The 14,038-nt window shown below is 37.5% G+C and overlaps 1 protein-coding gene across 3 annotated transcripts in view; it reads right to left on the reverse strand.

Annotated features, from left to right (window-relative positions):
- Positions 1-14,038, reverse strand: part of CSRNP2 (cysteine and serine rich nuclear protein 2) — a 40,373-nt gene that overhangs the window by 21,759 nt on the left and 4,576 nt on the right. Inside the window, exon 2 of one of the 3 annotated variants that reach the window (XM_039332027.1) lies at positions 13,216-13,278. The exons of the other annotated variants lie outside the window; for them this stretch is intronic. The gene's annotated coding sequence lies outside the window, so the exon portion shown is untranslated. The remainder of the gene's footprint in view (positions 1-13,215; positions 13,279-14,038) is intronic. 3 annotated transcript variants of the gene reach the window in all.

Here is a 14,038-nt window from a genome sequence, read left to right on the forward strand (position 1 = left end):
GATCCTGACTGCCAGTCTCAGCTTCTTTGGAAGAAAGGAGCTAGCAGCTTGTGTCAGAGACAGGCATACAGAAAGACAGACAGACAGACACACACAGACAGACAGACATAGAAAAACAACATCCATTCTCCACTGCTGAATCTTCAGCTCTCTTCAGAATCAAGATTTTTATATTCCTTCAATTGAGAAACATTTCAAGGGAATTTAACAGCTTGATTTCTGTATCTGCTAAAGGAAAGAGACCAAACCTGGCAACTGAGGCAAATCAGGAAGCCAAGTACAATAGTGTCAACTTGGCATGCCATTAATTACTCATCACTGATTTCTTCACTTTTAAGTAGGTCAGCACTTTTGCAGTGGCTTTTTTTTATATTTTCATCTAATGCTGTTAGTCATGAACTTGAGGTGGATGGCCAGATAGGATGGCCAAATTCAGAAGATGCTGGGACCTTTGGTGTAAACCAATAATGAAGCGAAAGGGTTCCTGACTCACCAATTCCTCTGGAACTAAGTTTGCCACCCATAAAATCGAGTCCTGGATGAAATGTATTCACACTCCTTGAATGGGCAACACCAATGAAAAAAGAACAGCGTTGTGTCTTTGCAACCGCACGTGCCACTAGATTCAAAGTTTGAACATCTCACTTTGTACTGTTACCAACTTCTGTAACTCTACCATCACCAGTATATGTCTTTCTCTCTCTCTGCCCTTTCACACATTATTAGCTTCCTAAATTACTTCCTTCTACTGTGTACAGTAAGCATGTGACAAAACAAGTGTTGTTTTAAACGTGTTTAAAGAGCCAGTGGCATGGAAGGTAAGGTAAGGTGTTGGATTAGGAATGAGAAAGCTCATTGGCTACTTTAAGTACATACACTCAACCTACTTCACAGGACTGCTATCATGGGGAAAAGAAGGAAGACAGTATGTTATGGCCACTGCCCTAAATGAAGGGCAGGATGAAAATCAAGAAAACAGACGGTTAAATACAATTGGGTGTCCACCCTGTACAACAAGAGATCTTATGCTTAATGAAACTGTTGTCTCCTCCTTCTTGTATGGTTTGTTCTATTTTATCTGAAGACCATTTTGAACCAATTGTATTTTTGTCCTGTAGTGGAACCGTGTACTGGGTATTGGATTAATATGCTACGTGGAAATTCATTGCAGATTTCTTTCAAGGTTTACAAGGAACCATTGTTGAAAATTCACGCTTCTAGAGAAAACCAAATTCTGTTTTTAAAAATTCACAGTATCAGGAACTCTTAAAACATAAGGTTAGTTTTTCTCAGCAATACATGTTTAATAGAACTGACCTCACCCTTGAAAGAATCCATTGCACTTCAACTCACTCTACAAGCTTTCTACCAAACTTTTTAAAAATCAACAGATCCAAAGCATCCTATACACCATGGGTGTCAAACTCACCACGTAATGTATCGTGACTCTTTTTGCATTGCTGGCAATGGGGTGGGCATGGCTTCAGTATGATGAAACCAGCCCGTGGGCCGGCAGTTTGACACCCCTGCTATACACTGTTACCTGACCGAAGCAAGCTTAACACTGCTATTTTCTAGATTCTGCAAAATCTTACCATAACTCGAAAGATTTTGATGTCCTCACTAAAACAATAATTAGAACTATTTATAAAAAAAGTAACATTAAAAAAAACCCTCAGAGACCAAAGCATCAGACTCATGTTTCTCCTCCCCATCTGTCCATTGAGCCACCCAGAGAGCAGCAACATGAAACCTGCTACGTCCAAGTGAGAAATGCTTTGTTGATCAAAAGGAGCATCACCTGTTTTTCATTATGGCAAGGAATTCCAAACATCTTGAAGACATCCTACAGTGTTTGGGAAGAACTGATGGGAAAAGCAGTAGGATCCCCTTGGTGAAAAACCATGAACAAGTCATTTACAAAGGAGGGGAAAAAAACTAGAGGGATGGAGAAGAAGAAAAACTTTCAAGGGAATTATTTAGCTTAGAAAAGGAAGTAAAAAAGGAATCTGAAAGGAGGGGATCACAAAGGGGAACACAGCTTCAAAAGGGAAACATCAACTCACCCAAAATTAATTTTGCAAGTCGGCAAGCAGTGTCCTATTTGCCAGAGGGAGAGAGAGAATACCATTTAATTCATTCCCCAGATTCACAAAACGGAAGTTTCATATGACTAGGAGGCTCTGCTGATTGAACAAGGTTTCTAATGCCTAGGACTGCAGTTCTAAGTATGTTATAATGAGTATAATGCTCAGATGGTTTTATAAATGTTCATTCCTCAATCCTCACAGCAACACTATGCAAACTGAGTCTTATGTAAGCTAAAAATTGGGTACATACCTCACCTTATGCTATTTTTTTTTTTACTAGGGGTTGGTTTGCTTGCACAGTTGGTTAAGTTTGTACCTACACTAAACCATGATTTGTTGCGATATGTAAACCTAGCCATCCTCTTCTTGCCTCAAATACTAAATTGGAAATTTAATGTGGTTTCACAGCTAAAAAGAGGTCCAAACATAAGCCTAATACATTTACTGCAGCAAGTCTTGCTAGACCAGATGTGTCAAACTCACGTCAAGTGACATTGCGCAACGTATCAGGACTGTTTTGCCACTGCCAGCAATGGGGTGGGCGCAGCTTCCGTGTGATGCGTCCGGCCCACGGGTAGGCAGTTTGACACCCCTGCGCTAGACAGTAGTAGAAAATATAATAGGATATGGCTACTAATGTCTTATGACATAGTCCTAATATTCACTAGATTTATGAAGTCATTAGACCATGAGAACCATACTATCTTAGAAACCAAGGTGAGGCTGCCTATTGGTGCCAGTTCTGCTCTGCATGATAGAATTAGGATGCTGGGAGAATGAGGGTTCCCCCCTCCCCCCCTGAATTATCCTATTCTCCAAAAAAGTGAATGTTTCAGTTGAGATTAGGAAATCACAAACTCAAAGGAAAATCGGTGGGGCTCTCTCATGCTTGTAGCTGTGGTATTTTTGAGGAATGGGGACACTTTCAAAATAGAAGCCATGTAACTAATTAAATCTACATTACTCAGCAGATTCTAACATACTTTTGAACATTTCAACAATTTTATTTGCCAGAATGTACTGATATCAAAATATATTTAAAATAAAAGGTAGAAGGGTCACATGAGAAAAAAAAATCTGAGCAGATTCTGCCACTAAGTGGGCTGCAACGTATCTACGAAATATTCAGTGAAAATGAATATTTTTGAGTAAAATTTGATAATTAATGGAGATACTAGAATGGATGGAGAAAGTACCATAGGAAACAGATTTATTTATTTATAAAATTTATTGGCCGCCCATCTTATCATAAGGTAACTCTGGGTGGCTTACGGACATAAAAATACATCTACATTAAAACAAGAGTAAATTAAAGCCAAGATTATAATCAAAGACACATGGGGGAGAGTGTGGGCAGAGTGGGGGGGGGGGGAAGGCAGGATCAGTTGTTACTTGATTAACCACCTCCATTGTGCTGTTCCCCTGTTAGGACCCCAGGCCAATTGGCAGAGCCAAGTTTTAGGCCCTTACGAAAGGATAGGAGGGTTGGGGTCTATGACAGCACTTAGCAATAACACTTTGACTTATATAACACTTCACAGTGCTTTACAGCCCTCTCTAAGCTGTTTACAGAGTCATCCTATTGCCCCCAACAATCTGGGTCCTTAGTTTACTCACCTTGGAAGGGTGGAAGGCCAGGTCAACCTTGAGCCAGTCAGGATCAAAGGAATCGAACTCCTGGCAGTGGGAATGTAGCCTGAGCCTGCAATACTGCATTCTGATCACTGCCCCACCACCGGTCTTATGATAACTTCATAAGAGTTGTTGTAAGAGGAATGTAACCCAAATCCAATACCCATATAATTTTGTTTCTTGGGGCCTCTATTTCCACAGTTCTAGGTGCTTTGCCTCAGCTGCCTGGCATCTATATCTCTTTACAGGCTGCATGTACCATGCTGTAATCTCACTAATGCTACCCTGTTTCTTACACACAAAAAAAGAATCAGTAAAAAGCAAGGCTTTGATGCGATTAACCAACCTCTGGTGGAAAAAAAAGAATCACATTTCCCCACTGGAATTCCCTTTCAGGCTTCATAAGCGCTTTATGCCTGTTGTGTCTCCTCCCCTTCCACCCCCACTGCCATTTTGTTCTCAATCAAGGGATTTTAAGGGAATTCCATTCAAGGCCGGGGAACATCTGAGTGTGAACCTCTATGGTACCCATTAGTTTATTTTTAGATCTTTTTAAGAAAAAATATTAAATGGGTTATCTGTCACGCTGCACAAAGCAAAGTATCAATTGCAAATACTGCCTTTGGGCAAAAGAATGTCTCTGGGCCCCACAAAGGTGTTCTTAGAAAATAGCAATGGTAACTGGATGCATCCTAGGGCTTTATCTGTTACTATGCCAGGGGTCCAGGAAACACCCAGAACCAAGATCAGATCAAACGTGGGGATGGCTAAAGGGATTAACGGAGACCGGTGTCATCAGCTTGTGCTTCAGATAAACGGGTGTCTGCAACTGGCCAGACAAATTAGGCTAAGCGTTTTCTGAACTGGCAAGCTTTCCCATGGCAACCATTTTAAAATAATGGCTACAATGTACTCAAATGCCAAATCAGCTTACGACTGTCAAAAGGTTTTCTCCTCCCTACAAGATCACAAAGGCGAAAAGATGTGACCCACAAGAAGCAGAGGCTCAAGAGAGAAGAAATATGCTAAAGAGAAGGAATACTGGAGAGACTTAATAACACCTTATTTAACTAAAAAAGTAGGGAAATATAGCCAGCTTTTTAATTAGCTCTTTTTTCGTGTCCTGGTGTCCCGGCGCAAGAGGAATTCTACTTCATTGCTAGGCACTTAAGTGGCCTAGAAGGTCCAAAGTAGGAAAATATGCTTGGCTTTGGGAAGGGAACAAAAAATTCAAATACAAACAAAATCTAAGAAAATCAAAAAGAGGTGCAAGAGAAGATAAAAAGAAAAAAAAAGTACAGGTAGTCCTACTCTTATAAACACAATTGAGCCCCCAATTTCTGTTGCTAAGTGAGACAATTTTTGCTCCATTTTACGACCTTCCTTGCCACAGATGTTAAGTGAATCACTGCAGTTGTTAAATTAGTAACACGGTTGTAAAGTGAATATGGCTTCTCCATTGTTTTTGCTTGTCATGAGCAACTGTCATAAATGTGAGTCAGTTGCCAAGCATCTTAATGTTGATGACACAACCACGAGGGACGCTGCAACGGTCATGTGAAAAAGAGTCATGTCATTTTTTTTCAGTGCTATTATAACTCTGAATGCTCACTAAATGAATGGTTATAAGTCGAGGACTAAATATAGTCACTTTATGACTTTTTCCAGCGCAGAAGAATACAAAGGAACCTGACATTCTGGAAACAAAATTGAAATCTAAGATACGCCACCAAGGTAGCCCCCTATTTATGTACTGCCCAGGCCTGATGATTGGTTTTCTAGATTAGCCAAACCTAACATCAGTCTGCTTAAGGTCTATTGTAATACAGTATGCTTAGTCTTATCAGCCAGCTAGATGGCAACGTCTACTCAATCTTGATTTTCTCGGGGGAAAAAAAAAATCCTCTAAGCAAGAATAAACATGAATAATACATAGATATAATTTTGCTGGAAGTCTCCATTCTAAACTGGAAAATCAAACAAAAATCTTGTAAGAAGGCAATGGCAAACCATTTTGATGTTGTTAAGGAAACTGCATGGATGCATTTCATGATGTTACCAGAGATCAAGTTCAATTTGAAAGAAATTATATTTTAGTCTTCTAGCATTTGTTAACTTGTTTCCTCCCCTTTTTTCTCCCTAACCACCCCAAGCCTCCAATATTTGGCTTTGTTCCAAATACGTACTGTATTAAGGCAGAATTAAATGGAAAGCTACAAGAATGTAAATTTGCATTACCCTCAAGGATTTCCTAATGGAAAGAGCTACATATCAACAGAAGAAAGCTGGCTGGGCATGTATGTTGGTGAGACTGATTGCAATTATATTATATGCCAGTTCCAACACAAGGAAACAATTAATTCAACTTATAGTCTGCTCCAATCATGTCTGATTTTGAGCAACTTACAGAGCAGTTTGTAATTTTCTTTTTTCACAGGAAGTCCCCTAGAACAGTGGTTCTCAACCTTTTTAATGCCATGACCCCCAACCGGTCGTTAAGTCGAGGACTACTCAACCGGTTGTAAGTCGAGGACTACTCAACTGGTGCAGCACCGTTTGCAGAATGGGACTTTTGGTGGGCTCAGCAGGGCAGAGACAGCCTGGACAATTCCTATTTGCTTTTGAAAGCCAATAGAATTAGACTCTATTCAAGAGAGTCTATTCTATTGGCTTTCAAAAGCCAATAGAATAAAAGGGAACAGCACAGCTAAGGAAAAGGGAAAAAAAATGGCGGACTGCGTTGTTTGGCGACCCCCGTGAAATGGTCGTTCGACCCCAAATGGGGTCCCGACGCACAGGTTGAGAACCACTGCCCTAGAATATGGAGGCTTCTCCCAATTAGACAAACAGGTTACTCTCCTTGTTTTATGCTAATTTCCCAAAAAGCTATATTCATAACTATTGCATGACACCTACACTAGAATAAGTTACACTTAACAGTGGTAGCTATATCTTTTGTTTTCTTATTAGTATTTCTAAAAAATGGTTCAGTAAGGACAATACATCCAACATAATACTTATGTTGAGCAGTCAACACAGCAGCCTTGATTATGATTCTCTTTCTTGAAAGCTTTTTCACATCCAATATTGTGTGACCATATAATCATCAAAGCACCTCAGTGCAAAAACAGCTTGCATAACCTTGTACAAATTCCATAACTTTTAGTTCAAATTTGGCCTAAAATAATATTAGCATTCTTTCCAACAGTTAGACCAGTGGTTCTCAACCTGTGGGTCAGGACCCCATTTGGAGTCGAACGACCATTTCATGGGGGTCGCCAAACAATGCAGTCCACCATTTTTTTCTCCCCTTTTCCTTAGCTGTGCTACTCCCTTTTATTCTATTGGCTTTTGAAAGCAAATAGAATAGACTCTCTTGAATAGAGTCTAATTCTATTGGCTTTCAAAAGCCAATAGGAATTGTCCAGGCTGTCTCTGCCCTGCTGAGCCCGCCAAAAGTCCCATTCTGCAAATGGTGCTGCACCAGTTGAGTAGTCCTCGACTTACGACCGGTTGGGGGGTCACAGCATTAAAAAGGTTGAGAACCACTGAGTTAGACTGTCCTACACATAATTGTTTATGTACCAGCAAATTATGTACCAGCAAACATAGCCAAACTTGATTATTAATGAAAATGAAGTAATGTTGGTCCAGAGTTGGAACTTAGATGGGGGATATCCTGGGAAATCCTGGACTGTTGACTAAACTGGAAAGTAGGAAAAAATGCTTGAAGAAGTCAGACTGATTCTGTATCTCTGCCAAGAAAACTGCATAGACTGGCTATCCAGGAATGAGTTTGAATTATAAGGGCATCTTTATACTCATTTAACCTTCCAAAGATCAAAAAGAACAACTATAATTATACAAAATGCTGAGAAAGCACAACCATAAATATCAACTGTAGTGGAGAAGTGAGAAACACACCAAGTTATCACACCCCAGATATTTGGTTCAAACAAACTCAAAATCTCATGGATTATTTTAAGATTAGTATCTTACTTGCTCTCTAAGAAGTGTTCAAATGACATTTGACATTCAAAAGCAGAAATAAAGGGGGGGGGAATGAACATGTTTTTAAATTCTATATTTCTCATATAACATGTTCATGATTTATATGAAATACTGTGGCGGTCTGTAACTGTAATAAAGATTGAAATTGAATATGAAATACACTCCGTATTTTTTTACTGTGTCACAACTCCATTCACAAACAGATGGGGGAAAATAGGCAATTAAGTGGCATGGCTAAGGTGGCAACAGCATAGAAATCCATGTGGGAGTAGCCAGGAATGTAGCTGAAAGGATTGAGCACCAAGTTTCAGCCAATGATTAAAAACAAGCATAAGAAAAGAGAAGTTGCAGAGAGGAAAAATACTCCTACTTACTGCCTTTTCATTATAGGCTTCCTTTAGGCAAGGACTCCTACCGTATCTGCCTAGAATAGATACTATGGGGTATTGCAGGGATGTAGCCATGACTTTGCATCCCCTTCTGACGAGTATCTAGTAGTCCTTCTTTCAGGCAAGTGACAAATGCTCTTCTTTACAGAGAAAAGGCATAATAAAGGAAGTTGGCTGTCAAAAGGGATTTAACTTCAGATTTTTCCTAAGTCCATGATGAATTTTGGTCACTTGTGAAAGACATTAAGATCTTCATTTTTTCACAAAATGATGGTAGAGGCACATGAGCATCAAATAACTATGATCCTGATCCTCAATAACTGAAGAATCAGACAAGCAGTAGATATGTTATGTCTAACACTGGTATTCAAAAGAACTTCATACAATTAATCTTTCATACACATCATACAGATGCCAGTCAGTATAAGGGACACAATTTCTTGCTGGTAACACAGCTGTCTTTGTTTCTGTCTAAGTAAAGTTTGGTGCTGTGTAATTCAATAAGAACTCTTTGTAATTATATTTAAGGATCTCTCTCTCTCTCTCTTGCTCTCTCACATTTTTTGCGCAAACCATACTCATCTTTGCTGCTTTTGTACCTTTGTCCATTGCAGGCTTTGCAGTTTGAGTACTACTACTCTCTGCCAAGTCACTTCATTCTCTTTTATCCTTTGTTTTTTTTTGCTATCATTTGGCCACAGCTTATCCCCACCTTGTCTATTACAGCCTTCAAGCTCTTACCTCTTTAGCAATTTTATAAATCTAATAGTAGAATGGGAAATACTCCAGAAGCAACAATTCTTCTGACCAGCTAACATCAATCCACAAAAATGTTTTCCTTCTTTCTTTCTCTTTCTTTCTTTCTTTCTTTCTTTCTTTCTTTCTTTCTTTCTTTCTTTTCCTTCCTTCCTTCCTTCCTTCCTTCCTACCTACCTACCTACTTACCTCCCTACCTCAAAATACAGTGTTAATTAACAATGCAATAATCAAGGTTTTGCATAACAAACTCATTTACTGGGAGAAAAGCCAGGTCTTCACAATTTTCTGGAAGGCTATTTCCACCAAGTTTTTTAAAGCTGATTATCTGGAAACAAAGTCATATTTGACTGGCTCCCTTTAACTGCTAGAAGATAAAGCTATACATGTGGTGATCCATTAAGAACACTATCAATGCATCTTCTGATATAACTTCAGGAATTAAAAGCTGACAGGTCTGTGGTTTAATTTAATCTCTGTATTAAAAATTTATCACACTGAAGTTACCGATTTTGAACCAGCAAACTTTCCAGCTGAGATTTTTCTATATATTAGGCATTAATAAACCACACAGAAATGAACTACCTGACTTATATACCGTACAATTGATAGCCAAGTATAAGACGACCCTAGACAAGCATTTAAATCAAATAGTTAACTATAGCTATGCATTTAAACAAGAGTGGCACAATATATAAGGTATAATTAATGATCCCTATCACACCTGGTACAGAGCTCTGTATCTCTCTTTCACCATAATGGATACTGGGGTGAATCTATCTTTGGGCATTTTTTTTCCTTAGGAAATACAAATGGTAGCAGCAAAAAGGAGTGGGAAATGGGAATAGTTGGTGCAGGTAACAATCCCCTCAGTAATTGGCTGCGTGGTGATTTTTAGCCTTACATCTTTAAAAAAAAATATCATTCCAGCTGTTCCTGGCAACGCCTGTTGTTTCCAGCAATCAGACTGTAACATCTGCAGGTTCCTCATTTATTTGTTTTAAAGAAAGATAATGTAATTTTAACCAATATAATACTTAAAACTGAAATAAAGATAGGCGTGCTTTTCCAGAAGGTCTACTATACCAAATGAAGAGATTATATCAAATTTAAAGCTTGCTCTAGCTACCACCCACACCTAGCTGAACTGATCCCAGTTTAGCATCTGATTCTCACGGCTGCTTCCTTGCCTCTGGAAACTTAAAACAGATGTCATAGTTTAGTCTCTATGGTCAGGTAATCAAAAGAACTCCAAGGGGATTCCCACATTATTTCTGCTGTTCCTTCTCCACCACTGTGACATTTCTTCCTTCCATTTCAGAGTTTGGATTGCATGGACTTTTGTTTGCATTTATTTATTTTTCCTTAAGCAAACTCACTGGAATAGATCTAAGCCAATAGGTAAATCTTAAACAAAAAAAGCAAATTAGATATGGAGCACATGAAAGAATTCCTAAAAAAAAATTAGAACAGATAACTTTAGATAACAACTGTGCAATTGTAATTATTATGTTTTTATTTGTCTCTTTTGTTACAATTTGTATGCCTTGGATCAGTGTTTCTTAAAGCATTTTTCTCTCAGGACCCATCCCACTTTTAAAATTTACGGAGAAGCCCAAAACAGTTTTTGTTTACTTTGTTTATATTTATCAATATTTACTATATTAAAAATTAAAATTGACACATTGGCTGCATTACTGCTTCTCACAATTCTTTGACAGGATTTTAATATTGTATTATTTTTCAATATATGCGGGGAAATAATTCTGATTTCACAGACTCCTGTTTGGTGACCTTACAATACACTTTGAGATTTCAGGTGTATATCTAAACAATTCGGAACTTACATTACTATTTTCCTATACTATTCTATCATGTTGAAACATTTTAGAATTGGTTTTCTCAAAGTAAAATGATCTCCATTCTAAAATAACATTAATATAAATCAGGTGATCATCTTAATAACAGTTATGTAGCTAGCATATTCCATTCAAACTTTTGCAATACTGTACTCACATTCATTTGAAATGGGAAAGAAAAATGCATGAATATCAACTAAACATACTACCTGTATATGTAATGCTTCATCTCTTCTATTGTTTGTAGACAATTTGAAATTGTAAAAGTGTAACCCAAAAGTGTAACCTTTCTGTTAATGTCCTTATTTGACTTGTAATTTCCATAAATATTAATAGAGGTTGTCTTTGCTTACTGACTGCCTTGTTTAGCGACTGCCTTGTTTAGAGACTATTCAAAGTTGCAACAGTATAAAAAGAGCTTTGCAATCACATTTACAAAAACCATTGCAATGTCCCAGAGACACACACCATTGGTGTGCTTCACAACTGGTTTGCAACAAGCAGAGTTAATTGTGAAGACAGAAGAAAAAAATGTTCATCATGGTTACCGGATGTTTTACTTAGCAACAGAGTTGCTGTTCCCAATTGTGACTGCTAAGCTAAAACTACCTGTACTAGAAAATATTGAACTCATTGTGATTGTAATTTCTTACTACCATATTTAGTGACACAGAAAGTTGTTAGATAAAAGAGACAAATGTTTGGGGACAATATCTTAACAAAAAATAAAAAAGGAAGAAAAAATGTGACCTTTAAAAAGAAACATTTACTCACCAGAATGGACAACATTAAAACTAAGAAACAAACAAAAACAAATGTGTTGCTCAATCCTTTAAATCCAATAATTGATTTATCAAGAGAAATAAAATGCATTTAATCTATGTGGAAGGCTACCTACTATATCTCTATTAGCTTCACTATTCTGTTTCGCTCTGAAGTAGAATAATAGATGTTAACTAATGACTTTACTTAGTATGATTTTACTGTTCAAAAGCAATGATACACAGCAATCAAACTGAGATATCTAGAAGCAATGATACACAGCACTCAAACTGAGATATCTAGAATATTTAGAATATCTTGTTTCTCCCAGACAAGACACTTTATTTAGAACAATAAGTCAAGGTAAGCGGAGTTGAGGTTTACTCTGAAGACAAGTATGCTTATAAATTCTAAACAGAAATCTTTAATACTACCAGAGCAAAATGTTCCTTCAATTTTAATTCAGAAAAAGATGGCTACCACAGTGATCTTGATGTTTGGGAAACACTTCACTCTGCTGCATAAAAGCCATACATCAGCACAATCACTAAAGGCACAGCCACGAATATGTCTGCCTTCCCCTAAATATCACAGCAATGTGATGATAAGGTTTGATTTGGAGTGATGAGGCATATTTAATGATTTTGGGTAGGGGAAGCTGGAACTACTGATAATTCCTACATTACTTGTCAAATACAGAATGCTACCTTGTCTGTTAAAGTACAAATATCAGACTATACCACAGTAGGTGCACTGGATCTACAGATCAGGTTCGCAATCTTATTCTATTCTTTCTTGGATTCTTATTTTTTTTCAAATCAATACAAATAGATAAGTGGTTAGGCTGATCAGCCAATAGGATGTGGAAGTAAGAATACTGTACCATATTAGGACAAGATATTTAAAGCACTTTCCTACCCAGGCAGGCACCATTTTTGGCTAGTTATCACCTCTTCTTCTGTCACAATTAGGCTCAGTGATGAAGTAAAAATAAATGGGCAGAGAGAATTACATGCTATCTTGAGCTTCTTGAAGGAAGGAGGAGTTATCAATGCAGCGTTCCTGAAAAACTAGTTCATTACAAAATAAGCTAGAATATTCCTAGCCCAAACCATGGCATCAGTGTAGTCAAGCACCATTAATTCAAAGTCCATCTCTTGCAGTCATTTTATTAATCAAATGTCTATGTTGCCAATTTTATTTCATGAGTTGGAACAAAATTGCTCAGTCAGGGCACATAAGGACCAGAACATAGTTTTAATATCCACTTGAAGTATTTTTTTCTGAAGCTTCAGGAGAATCAAATTGCAAATAAACTGGCCAATCAACCAGAACAGTGAAGAAATGCACACTGAAAAACCTTTGCTTCTATATTCTTCCCATCACTGAAGGGAAGGCAGAGGCAGATAGATATAACATTGTTCCAAATAAAGATCAGAAACTCCCTAGACATAACTACATATCTCCACTGCAGCAGAAGAATTGGACCACAGAATTATTGAAGAAAATAATTTAACAGGCAAAAAATGGAGAACTATTAATCACTGAAAGTCATCTTAAACCTGGAAATAGGGGACTTTTTAAAATACTGTTTTTAAGTATCCAAAAAAAACTAATTTGGAGGAGAGAACAGCCATAGACCTTTGTCATATGCCTCTATGATAGGATCTTTTATTTTAGAATTCTAGAGTACTTAATTTCATTGTTACCACATACTTGTAAGCAGAAATGATGCATCCAGAATGACATGGCACCTTCATTGCAGAGAAGCAAACTGTCCTTGAATAAGATGACATCATTAGAAGACTCAAACATCAGATGGCTGCAAATGATCCAAGCCTGATCTTGTTTTAAAAAAGTTCAGTAGGCTGTTACATCTAGTATAAAACACAAAACATATTCCAAAGCAATGCGTACTATAATGTTTTTAGTGCAGGATTTTGAGCTAGGCCACCAGGATTGAAATAGCTCAGCACTAGGACAGTACTGATGCACTACAAGGCAAATACTAATCAACTGTTTCAAAAGAAGAGATCTATTGTATCTCTCCACAGATAACACACATGTTCTGTAAATTAGCTTCAGAAAATCTTTTTTAAAAATTAATTTTGTATTTGAATTTTTATACAAAAAGGAAATACAAAATGCACATATTATTTATGTATTGTATTGGCAAGAAAGAATATAATCCAAAGCAAAAAGTTTATCTGGTCAAATTATCCAAGTTAACTGAATCAATAAATAGCCTAAGAGTGATTTATTCAACATTCTTGATTATGAATTCATCAGCGCAAAATAGTTCTTCTGTATCACTGCATTTACAAATGAGATTTTCAAACTGTGTCCTATAGGAACAGATCTGACAAAATGCAACCAAAGAATTGTACTCAAGTTTTACCACTGTGAAAGGGAGAGAAACTTAAAGAGACACAGTTACTACATTCTTACCCTGCCCTTTTCTGCACCACTCCTAGGTCAATAATGTTAGGATGCCATGATTAGAAATGTACACAACACTCCAATGGCGCATTCTAGGTTT

Source organism: Crotalus tigris, unplaced genomic scaffold, assembly GCF_016545835.1.
Source record: "Crotalus tigris isolate CLP2741 ecotype Arizona unplaced genomic scaffold, ASM1654583v1 scf7180000024441.2113493, whole genome shotgun sequence".
In the NCBI taxonomy this organism is placed as follows: Eukaryota; Metazoa; Chordata; class Lepidosauria; order Squamata; family Viperidae; genus Crotalus; species Crotalus tigris.